Here is a 12,149-nt window from a genome sequence, read left to right as displayed (position 1 = left end):
CTGCAGATGACCTCTTTCAGAAATCATTCTAATATGCTGATTTACTCCTCAAAAAATACTGCCTATTAAATATCAATGATCAATTCTTTGATGAATAGAAAGATCAAAAGAACAGCATTTATTTGAAATTCTTTTCTAGCGGTGTAAATCTTTTTACTTTCAAAAAGACAGTTTTTACTGTTTATTTTAATCAATTTAAAGAATCTTTCTGAATAAAATATGAATTTCTTAACCCCATACTGAATAGTAGTGTATGTGTCTGTTAATTGTCCTATGAATTAATGGTAAATTGTTATGTAATCGCCAGTGGCTGATATGATTTCAAATTCATCAAATGAATCAGTTCAAAACAAAATCAGTTATTTATTTTACAGTATTTACTCAAAAACAGAAAATGGGGATTATCTACATGGCTATCAATGTTCAATTCACAGATACTAGGCTATATTAATTGGCCAATGAGGCACAGTTATCACTCGATAATTTCAAATATTAGTCAAATAACCCAACTAGTGGATTATACATCTACCCGTTTTATGGGTTTTTAGCTAGTCTGCTGTCTGCTTTCTAAACAAGTTGACAGCAAATGTTGTATTTAAAATGAATGCAAACTTTATTTTGACCTATTACTGACTTCATGGGTAAAAATAAAGTATTACAATTAGGCTAATGTATAAAAGCCAGAGCTGAGGCCTAGCATAACACATGCTACATGTGAAGCAATGGTGCTCATGCAGGAGGTGCAGGTTTGAATCACACATCCTGTCCCAATTCTCCCTCTTCTCGCCATCACCTTTCAAGTTGTGTTATAAATAAAATAGCAAAAGCCACAAAATTGAAAAATAATAGTTTGATCTAAATTCTGTTTTAATAAACAACAAAATAAAATCATGCCTTTTTCACCTTGGGAACTTACAAATTAATTCCATGTTGTGGTCATGTCATGCACTTGACTTTAAATGACTATTCTCTCATGGTGCAGGGATTTGCACAGGATGGATAAAGATTACTAAAATGATGAAGAAAAGTCTATTTTGGGAGCAGCTCATAACATCTTTATCCCATCCAGCTCCACCAATGACTTTCTCGCTCTCTCTCTCTCTGACACACATACAAACACATCCATCTTTACACCTTTCTTTTTTGTCTTTCGACCGAATAGGAGATCCATTTATCTTGATTTATCGAGATCTCTTCTCTACCAGTTTATTCTACCTCCTGTTACCTTTCGCGTCTTCCAGACTCACTCCTCCATATGTCTAAACTCATTCACCCTCACTCTCTCCATCTCAGAGCTGCGTTAAGCAGGTCAGCAAGGCAGGGATGCTGAGAGGGAAAAAAGATCACCATGAAGATGAGCAGCTCCTTCTTATCACACACATGCACAGAGAATGCTAAAGCAGACATACATTCAGAGAGACATCATACTGATCAAACACACACAGGCATAACAATAACTCAATTGCACACAATGCAAACAGAATGCTTAAGTTACAGCAGAAAGGTTCAGCTACTTCAGGTTTGCTTCCACAATTAGGCTACTGCTCTCGGATATTCATTGATAGCCTGACTCCTTCTGGAAAATAGTATATAGGGGCTTTCGCTAAGGATAGTTATAGGAACTCAGTTACATGAACTAAACACTATGGTGGTCCCCCGAGAACAATTTTCCCTTAGGGCCATTTTCCTGCTAGGAACTCAGAAGTGACGTAAGCCGGGCGACAGCAACGTCATTTAAGCGCAGCATTTAACAACGTCAACAACTTGAGGATGGAGGACGCCGTGATCGGAGCTGTGTTTTTGTTGTGTGCCGTGGGTTTCGTGATAACGGAGATGGAATGTAGACGTATAAGTTATGTGTTTGAAAGAGCAAAAAAGAGGGCTAAGAGACGAAATCTCCATGGACTTCAGCGTTGGTCCATCTATAACTGTTTTACATGTTCGTGGAGTAAGTAAACTGTGTGCTTACACAGATTTTTAAAAATGGTGCGGGTCTATGTTTCGTATGGCATGCGTTTGGTCAATCAATTTACACTTCCCTAGTTCCTATTATGCTGGGTTAGACCCTACCCTACTCCCCCCCCCCCATAAGGCATTCCTATAGGCTAACTAAAATTGTTCCAAGTTCCTGCAGTGTGAACAAGCCAAAAAGCAGGTACTTCTAGCAAATTTATAGGAACTATCAAAATGTCCCTCCGGTGCAAAAGGCCCTTATGTTGTCAGAAAACTTTTGAGGATGTCTAACTAGATAATCATAAGGGGTGTGAACACAAAATGTGAGTGCAATACTTGCAGCCATGATGCTAGGGAGTTTCTAAAGCGTTCTAAATCATTTTTAGCATGTTGCTATGCAGTTGTTAGGGGGTTCTTAGTGGTTGTTATGGCATTGCTAGGTGGATGCTACCAGCATAGACATAGATGCCTCACTATCGGCTGTTTCTAAGGGCTGCTATACGCAAGCTGTCCGCCATGTTGGAACGGTAAAAGCCAGTCCGTGAACACTAGAGAACAACTTGACTGTGTCTGCAACCATAGTTATACGTATGAATATCTGTATCTGCAATGGACTTCAGCAACAGATGATTTTCATAGGATTTAATACAATACGAAGGCATCAGCTAACACGACATTAAAAAGTTACCATAGTAAAAGTAAAAACATTTTAAGTATCATGGTAAAAACATGTGAGTGGCAACACGCTGACTGTTGCCACTCACAGTAAGAATCAATGATGCCACAACATTGCGCAGCTTCTGGTTGTTGTGAAACAGCAGAGATTTAAATTCCCGAAGAAATGGGATACCCTTTCATAGGCGAGAATGTGTTGGTTTGTGTTTTTATATGTGTTAACTCAATATTACAAGATGGCTGGCGCGCCGACGTGTCTTGAGAGGTCGAATGTGCCCGAGCCGAAAGTTCACACACTGCAGGTCAAATCTGATTTCATTTTTCTTAAACCGAGAACTCAAATTGCATTTTGTATTTGGCCAGATTTTTATGTGATTTTTGTTCCATTCAGTTCTTACATTCAGTGCGTCAGAAAGGCAACATATACCCCTTTTCCACCAAGGCAGAGCTGGTGCTGGTTTGGAGCCAGAGCCTAGTTTCAAATCGGTTCTTTGTTTTTCGACCACCAAAGCACCAGCTCCGAACCAGTAAAAGTGGTTCGTAAGTAGCACCAAATCATTGCTGGTCTAGAAGTAAGAACCGCTTACGTCAGCGGCTGGGGGCGGGGTTACCGTGACCAACAAGACGAACAGAAACTTGTGACCGCCATTTTTTAAATAGCAGCTAATCGTGCTAATAGCAGCTCGATTGTAATCTCCGTTAATGCAAGTTACGGCGAGCTGCACGAACGTGCTGGATTCGCCGTGTTTGGACACCGATGTAGGTTTGCAAAGCCATGAGCATAAAAAGTAACGCAACGACCGCCATTGTTGATGGAAGGCTTGTTCGAGATGCATCGGAGCGGCATGGACTGATCGGAGCTGCGGGAGTGCTTGGAGAGCATACGACTCCTGCTTTTGGATCGCTCTCGCAGTGCTGCGATATCTTGCGCCGATCGGTCTGAGAGAAGCCGAACCATCCTGAACAAGCCTGGTGTGTTTGTGTTTGGCGTTGCCGCGCTAGCAAACCGGTTCTTTGAAAGCTCATCAGACGAACCAACTCCGAACCGGCACTAGCTCTGACTCTGAACCAGCACCTGGTTCTTGTTGGTGGAAAAGGGGTAATATAGGCCTATTTTTTTTTCACTATAATTATTATTTTTACGTCAATTCCCATGATATGGCCAGATCTACTTTTTATCTGTTCAGACTGCAGTTGCTTTTCCTAGCACATACACAATGGTTGTCGTACCTTCAAAACAAAATAGATTCATTTACGAAGGTGAATCAGAAAATCTGTTTAAAAATGGATTTTCTTCAGATAGATTTTCTTCAATATATAAATAAAAACCATGTTGCCTGTGTGAATAAGACCAATGACATGCTGGTTGCTATATAAGGCTCAATGTCAACATAAAAACCTTAAAGGAGAACTCCGGGCAATTTTTAAGTTAATCTAGATCGTTAGACCTTTGTGAGTACTGACTATAGAAAAAAAACGAACCGGATTGGTCCTTGCTACTCGGAGCTTTGACAAGGATGACTACACACACTCAACACAGCGGGGCCGTTTGAAGAAAAATGCCATTCCATGTACGAAGACGGATGCAACCACTGTGGAGGTAATGTAAACTTTATTTATCCTTGGGCACACACGGCATGAGGAGAGATGTGCATGAATGTTTTTGTAGTCTTATTTACAAAGCTTTAATTATTTCACTAGCTTTTTTCGACTTGAATTGTAATTGTATTGTAATTGTATTCGCTGCAAATGCGGTAATCTTTAGCGCGTAGTACTACGGGATATTGCATATCAAGTTGAAGTACAACTAGCCACAACTGCAGAATCTCGAGGTCATGAAAAGGAAGACAATGAAAATTTAAGCTCTTATATTTTCGCATTCTGTTGCCACAATTCGGAAAGGCACAAACACGAACCATTTCTTCTTCACTTGTAAGCAACTCTGATCTTAACTCGTCGCATATGATCAACGCTCCTCCCACCTGGACATTGTTTACCTTTTCTGGCTACAGCACGGGACTGCAGCGCGAGACTACAGCTTGCCGTCTAAAAGACTATTTAGATGAGTTGAAACAATGGCTAAGTTGCTAAACGTATCTTGTTCTCATGTAGGGTCCTTGTTCATGTTGGACAGACATTTTAATTGCATTTTGTGTCTGTTAAGAGGCTCAAAAACGCTCTTTATGTTCATGCCCCCATAGCTGCCGTTTTAGCTGGGTGGGAGCTCTGGGCATTCGCGGTCGCAGCTCTGCATAGCAAGCACCAATCCGGTTCGTTTTTTTTTTTCTATAGTCAGTACTCACAAAGGTCTAACGATCAAGATTAACTTAAAAATTGCCCGGAGTTCTCCTTTAAGTCAGAACACTTTGAAATGTAAATTATTTAAGGTATAACGTATTTCCATATCACATACGATACAGGATGAGTTACTTTAATACTGAGGGTTAAGGGTTTGTGCTTTAGCAAGCTCTAGTCATTATTAGGGATGGGACGGTATGAAAATTTCATATCACGATTATAGTGACCGAAATTATCGTGATTATCAATATTATCACGGTTTTGTTAAAACAAGATGAAAGTGTTAAAAAAGAACTGATGCTCACACTGAAAACATTTCAACAAGTTTAATATTTGAGAATCAACAAACAACAAATAAAACAAGCAGTTCTATGCACTTTTTAAAGCAAGATTCTATTCTATGGCATTTTGATTTTCTTCCTTATGATGACCGTCGTCAATAGCAACATATATTATAACAGCGCACATCCATGTATCACAACGGACTCGCGTTCTCATTTCATTCAAATACAACTTGTAATCTTGCGTCTCCGTTTTTGATTGTATTGAAAATGAAATCAGAGTTGATTTATTGTTTACAGAATTTGATAATATTGTTGTGATCATATTGTCTGGACGAGTTTTGTACGCTAAATGGATTTAACAGCGAAGAATAGAGACATTAATCTCTATTCAATATGTCCCCGTAATTATGTGGTAAAAAAAAAAATCGGTGTTATAAGTGTACAATGAATATACATTATTATCTCTTAAATGTCACTCTTAATAGTCTTGTTTGAACTTATTCGTTCGTCTTTGGCTCAAAGCCACTTGCTGCGAACTTTTCTTCGCGGAAGCTTCAAGTTTATTTCAAGTAAGATAAAATATGTCAACTCAAAACAACATTGTGTGCCCAATTATTTTCCAGACGTAGTTTTAGTATTGAGATCAAAGTTAACTTGCCTTGCGTTCGCTACAACAGTGGATGATGGTCACACAGGACGACTCGGCAGATTTGAAGTGTTTACCCCTATCACTGCGACTTTTTTCGTGCATGTTCTGCAGACAGAGTGACCATCCTCGACTAAGTTTCCCTCAGGATTTTTGTAAATGCCAAAATATAACCACACCTCAGATTTGGTCCTCTTAAAAGGCTGAAAAATCTCCCGAACACGGTCACTGCCTTCCGCCATTCCTTCTCGAATAAAAAAAAAACCAACATTGCGCGCCTGCGTCAGACTATTGCTGGCTGGACAGGATTTATAGTGAGTTATTAAAATCGCGATAATCAAACACGGTTTTAATGATAATTGAATTTTAAACGATATTACTAACCGTCAGTACATTTTATCGTGGTTTATAGTGAAACCAGTAATCGTCCCATCCCTAGTAATTATGTTTTATAATGACTGGCTTAACTCTACAGCACCTTGAATTTCTAGATTTGGAAACCATATTGCACTTGGTCAATGAAGAGCATTGCTGAAACTTACAGGGTTTCTGGGCTTATCCATTTCAAACACTGACCAAGACTGCATCATGTAGAGGTGGGGACTAGACCAGAATGACTCACTCACATACATTACTGCTGCTAAGGTGTACACCTCAGCAAGGCAGGCTACTCTGATATGTGCATGCAGTGGTCAAGAAAGAGTTGAGACACAGTAAAGGACATAAACACTGAATCTCTCCCTACAGGAAAGTGTCCACATCACAACCTGCACCATATACCGAAGACAGACAGACTAAGAAAAAGTGTCATCCATACTGTTGCAAAAGAGATTATAAGTTGGTCTGGATATAAGTGATGCCCTATGTGATTTCTGTAAGAAAATTCTGTAAGAGCCAACTTTCCATTTCTTCCTATCTCCCATCAAAAGTCACCAACACCTGACTAAATTACAGCTATAGCTTCTCTCATACCCTAGGTATCCACCAAGCCAGTTCAACATCTACAAAGCCACTGTGTGCTTTTCATTACCAATTTATGAGCCACTGGAAGCAGGAAGAAAACTCCATTAAAAAGGGACAGGAAGCAACAGCTTATGGAAGGAAGCTGGGAGCAAGCCATGAAGCCAGCTAAGATGCTCTTGACCAGAAGTCTTCTCTTTTGTGCCCCTTTTTTGGCTGCGAAACTTTACTTTAGCTGTAATACAGGGTCACATTAACTTCCTGCAATGTGACTGTGATCTGTAGTGTTAAATCTGCAAACATAAAAAAAATCAATCCATCACTCATGTGGTTATCAAATGACACCATGAAAGACCCATTCAACTTATGCTCATTTACACATCTCATGAATTACATTAAAAAGAAACTATATAACTCCAAAAGAACTTTAGTTTTGCAGCCTATGTTGGACTGGTTTACATTAACGTAATTTGTATTTGTAAGTTCAATGATGAACACACCTCAATATCATTTACTACCAAATGGGCAGGGCACAAAAGTGATGATTACTCAGAGGTTGAATGAGTTTGCCGAAATGGTGGTTAATGGCTTTAACTACGATTCCTTACAAGACAAAGCAATTAACGTTTAGGATGGTGGCTGTAAACGCTGCTCCATTTCCCGATGCAATTTCCTTGTAATTCCTCAATTTGATATGTAAATGAATTATGTTGATGTGGATCTAACTTCTGCTCTGAATTCAAGGGAATACTAAAACCTGACTCAGGTGGTCACTTTCTCATTTGGCAGTTTAGATGAACAATAGGACAAGTTTGTAGTTTAAAATTTCAAGATGTACATAAATTACGATACACTTAAATAGCCTGGACAATCTCAATGGAGAACATACTTCAGTATATAGGCTACTGTTATCCTCCACATAGCCACATGTTGACCTCGCACAAAAGCCATGCTTTAGAGGAAAAGCTTGTTAAGAGCCACATCCAAATCGATGTGTTAGGCTATATGCCATCTGATGAGTGAAGAGATTTGTCCTGATAGAGAAAGGGCAAAGTCACACAGGGACAGACGGACAGAAAGGGAGGTGGGCTAAAACAGCTCTTTCCTACTCCAGTATTTATCATGAATTTACACAGCAGGAAGAGCTCTTTCCAATGTTTAGAAGAGCCTAAATGTAGCTTATGCTGATCATCAAAGAAGTCAGAGCCACATAAACAGGGAGACGGTATATAAACTTTCTACTTGTAAGTGTGTGTGTGTGTTCTCTCCTCCCAGCGCTATCAAATTTAGGAGTATGTTGCAAGATGAATAGGGAATACTGCCTCAGGTGGTCTCTGAAAAGACTAACAAGCTTGTGTGTTGTGTCCATCCCAGTTTAGTTTATGTCAGCTACAAGAAATGAGAGATGTGACATTAACAGCAACTACAAGACTGTCAACCAACCAATAGGAACTTCCCGCTAAGCAACTTCATAGAATATACACCTGAAAGTTGTTTCTGTTACACATTACACAATATTGTGTCCATGAGATATTAATAATAATAATAATATTGAGACAACATGGTAAAACTTGCCTTGCATGCTTGATGTCTTGTCATTGCAAAACTTCTTAAAAAGCTATAGAGAACAAGCCTTTTACGAGCCATTTTACAAAATGCCTAATAAAACATATAAAATCATCGCCCATCTATTTAAATTAAGAGATTCATTGTCATTTTTTTCCTGTCAAAGAAAGACCCCTTTAAAGTAATTCCACAGTATGTGTACAGTCGTTGCAAGATTTTGTACAATGAAGTTAGTCTATTCACAGCCCTGTGTCACTCTGCCACGGACACCAAAAGAAATCCAAAAACAGAGCTTGTCACACATAAAAATAAATAGAAACTAAGGGTAGATTAATGCATGCTCAAGCCAGATGTTTGGAAAAGAGCACAAAAATGCATGAAAACAGTTAGATGATTTAGGGAAAAGAGATAAAAAATACACTAGGGACAGGTGGCTCCTACATCTAAAAAGAGGTCTCAAAAGACAATCTCCTATTATGTATCTTTTTTTATTTATTACAAAAACACCCAAAACAGAAAGGTGATAGTACAAAGTAGTTCCAAGTAGTCTAAATCCAAGATTCAACTAAAATGCAAATGATTCCACCCATTTTTTTTTCTTTCTGGGAAAAATATACATGATCCAAAGCATGGATCAAAGCATGAATTCTAACTAACACAGTGACAATATGGACGTTCAAAACCATTGCTAAAGTTGACACGTATAATGATGCAGTAAGAAGGCTGATCGAGATGGCAACATGCTAAAAGAAGAGCAGAAGCAGAAGTGTGTCCATTTTGAACCGGCATTGCTACTTCAGCACCACAGCAGAAACCTTGCAGAAAACGCTATGGAGATGAAGGGTGTAACGTTAGGCATATCCAGATTTATCCACACTGGGCTATAGACTTGGGTATATGTGCCACATCCAAATGTATTCTAGAGGTGGATGGTAATAAGAATCGGCCATAAATCTCCCTCCAAGCCACACGCTTGTGAACGTATGAAGAAAATTGTAACGTCACCCTACAATACAGATATCCTTGGAATAAAGTCGCGGTTTTATTCGCAAAATATGACCTGCGGACGGTCGTATGTTTTGTGAAACGTCAAATATATTAACCAATGCGCTGAAAACCAACAAGATTAACGTTATCAGTGTAATGTCTATAGCATTCAAGCATTCTGTGCACAAGATTTGCATCCCATGCAATACCGCAGTTTTGCATTAATGTAATTGTGGCCAAACTGATACTCTTGGATTTTTTTCTTTTTTAAACAACCATTAAATGACGACTGGATGTCTAAACAAACGTGATGGGCTAACCTGACTCATCAATCTGAGTAATGAAAAACGATAACCAAGAGATGCATTGAAGGTCTCATAATCGAACATGTTCATGGGTGCATGGCTGCAAACGCGGTTCATGCAATGGATTTGACTGATGCCAATTTTGTATACATATATCACAGAATAAGCGGTTTAATACTCGAAATGGTTCAAACCAGATCGGGAAAGATATATTGCATGGTTTTAATCATTGCAAATCACATCCACTGACAAGCAACCGGGCTGCCATGAGTTGAGCCGCTGCTCTATGGTTGGTACAGGAGGATAACGTTAACGTTTAAATACCTGCCCGTGGTCTTTTGCATCTGACCCAGTTTACATTAAGTAGCAAGCCGAATATGTCCCCACTCCCTCCCCATTCCCCTGCCCAAAGCCTCGGCCTGTGCATCAGGCATCTTCTGGAACACGGTGTCTTGCGATGAATAAGTAGGGAACAGGCTGAGCCCTAAAAAGACGATACTAGTGTGTCTGCATGTAAAGAAACCAACTGTAGTCTTACCTCAGCTTCGTGTCCAGCTTCCTGAAGCAGCCATTACCAGTATTCCCCCTCTACCGTCCGAACCTCCGCCACACAGGTACCGGGGCGGACCGAAAAAACCGGCAAAACGACCCCCCTCCCCTCGAACCGCCACCCCTTCAGACGGCTTGCTGCGATCGTCTCCCGAAAAAAGACGAAACGCGCAGGCTATCGTCTTTTCGTTGCTCTACAAGCCCTCTTCAACACATTTGGCGTTCTTTTCACAGTCCCCCAAAAGCACAGATGAGCGCGACAGGATCGTCTTCAAACCCCCGGCGCGGCCAACCGCCAGTTCGATGAGCAGCAGAACATGCAACCGTGACAACCGCCGCAATATTCCGCCTTGACGTGGTGTGTCCCGTCTGCTCGTTAAGAAAAAAATCGCGGCAGTAACGGTGGTGGTGTGTGGGTCTCGGCGGCTAGCGCTCAGGCTAACCGCGATCACATCGCCCAGCAGCGGCAGTATAGTAGCGGATCGCTCACGGTTGTGGTGTTGCAGCAGCAGCAGCGGCGAGGGGGTGGAGGGGTGAGAAGAAGAGTGATTAAATGAAAATGGAAAAAGAAAGAAAAACGAATGAACTAAAAACCGGGGTTTCTTCGTCGCACCGCTACAATTAGCGATGTGCATTCGCCAGGGACCCCCCCTCACTGCCCGTTAATCTCGGATCGGCTCCGCGGCTGCTTGTCGCTTAGAGAGGGTCTGCACGGTAAAGCGCGTCCCCGCTACAAAGCGCGCTCGCTTCAGTGTGTGTGTGCAGTGTTCACAAAATGGCCGCCTAAACAAACCCGACAACGGGCTGCACCCAACGGCTGTTAGCGTTATTTGCCTCGGCATTTGCCTGTGTAGGGGAGAAAGACGATGCTTTTACGGGAACAATAATTTAGAAAACGCGCACTGGAGTGCTTTTTTGGCCCGTTTCAAGCTATTAGAAATTGATAGGTTGATTGGAGCCAAGGCAAATGAACAATGCCGAGGCAGTGGATATGTGAAGCAGCTTACTTACAGAGCTAATCTGCGACCATAAATGGCTATGGCTAAGAAAACTTTTTTTTAAATCTTAATTTAGCTCAATATTTGTATTTCATGCCAAACATTGTGGGACAAGACACAATTATGTGATGAATTAACTTTACTTGGGAAGTTTCCACGTATATATTTTCGTAGGTTATGCGTTATAAATTACTTTAAAAACAGTTGCTGGTTACAGTCTGTCCATGGTCGCAGGTTTTCTTCAAACTGGAAGTCCAACCAGCTAACAAGAACGAAGCAGTTTGCGCACACCGTTAAATGAAATTATTTCAAAATACTTTGTCACAATATGTTTGACTTTACAGACGCACCTTGATGCAAAGTTCGTTATGGACTTCATTAGCTTTAAAAAGCATATTACACCACCACTTTTGTCATGTTAAGCATACTTTAAAAAATAAAATAAAAAACCCGTTGTATTATTCAAGTCACATTGACCGACTATTGACATTATGGTAGAGGAGGTCATGAAGTGGATGTGAAACTTATTAAGTTAACCGGTCTGTATACATCCTATTTTATCACCATTACATACATTTCTCATTGTTCCAAGTCGAGGTCAACATTTAAAACAGCCCGAATGTGTAGTGTGCCACTGCCAATGGGACAAAAAGACAAGGTCACAAATGTGACCCCTCCCCCTAATTTTCATAACCTTTTAGTTGCACTGTAAGCTCTAATATTCATACGTCTGTATGATTTTTGTGGGAACATTCAGACTGAACCTGAGAATGACCCTTATGTCCCCCTCTCTCTGATGTTTCTTCATGTATGAGACCTACCGTAGATTATGACAAAACGCAAAGGTATACATTTGAACTGGATATAAATTAAATGAGCCGCCAGGTCAACCTAGGTTACGAAAATTTAAACATGCAGGAAGTTCGTC

At 40.4% G+C, this 12,149-nt stretch overlaps 1 protein-coding gene across 2 annotated transcripts in view; it reads right to left on the bottom strand.

Moving 5' to 3' along the window:
* dyrk1b (dual-specificity tyrosine-(Y)-phosphorylation regulated kinase 1B) overlaps positions 1 to 10,982 on the bottom strand; it is a 45,042-nt gene extending 34,060 nt beyond the window's left edge. The window contains exon 1 of one of the 2 annotated variants that reach the window (XM_077214889.1): positions 10,213 to 10,982. The gene's annotated coding sequence lies outside the window, so the exon portion shown is untranslated. The remainder of the gene's footprint in view (positions 1 to 10,212) is intronic. The other variant, XM_077214887.1, reaches the window with a different exon arrangement.
* Positions 10,983 to 12,149: the final 1,167 nt, after the last annotated feature.

This window comes from Siphateles boraxobius, unplaced genomic scaffold (assembly GCF_051911475.1).
Source record: "Siphateles boraxobius isolate OS27281-9 unplaced genomic scaffold, OSU_SipBor_1 68, whole genome shotgun sequence".
Classification (NCBI taxonomy): Eukaryota; Metazoa; Chordata; class Actinopteri; order Cypriniformes; family Leuciscidae; genus Siphateles; species Siphateles boraxobius.
The sequence above is the reverse complement of the archived record's forward strand: the minus strand, read 5'-3'. Positions and strand labels throughout refer to the sequence as shown.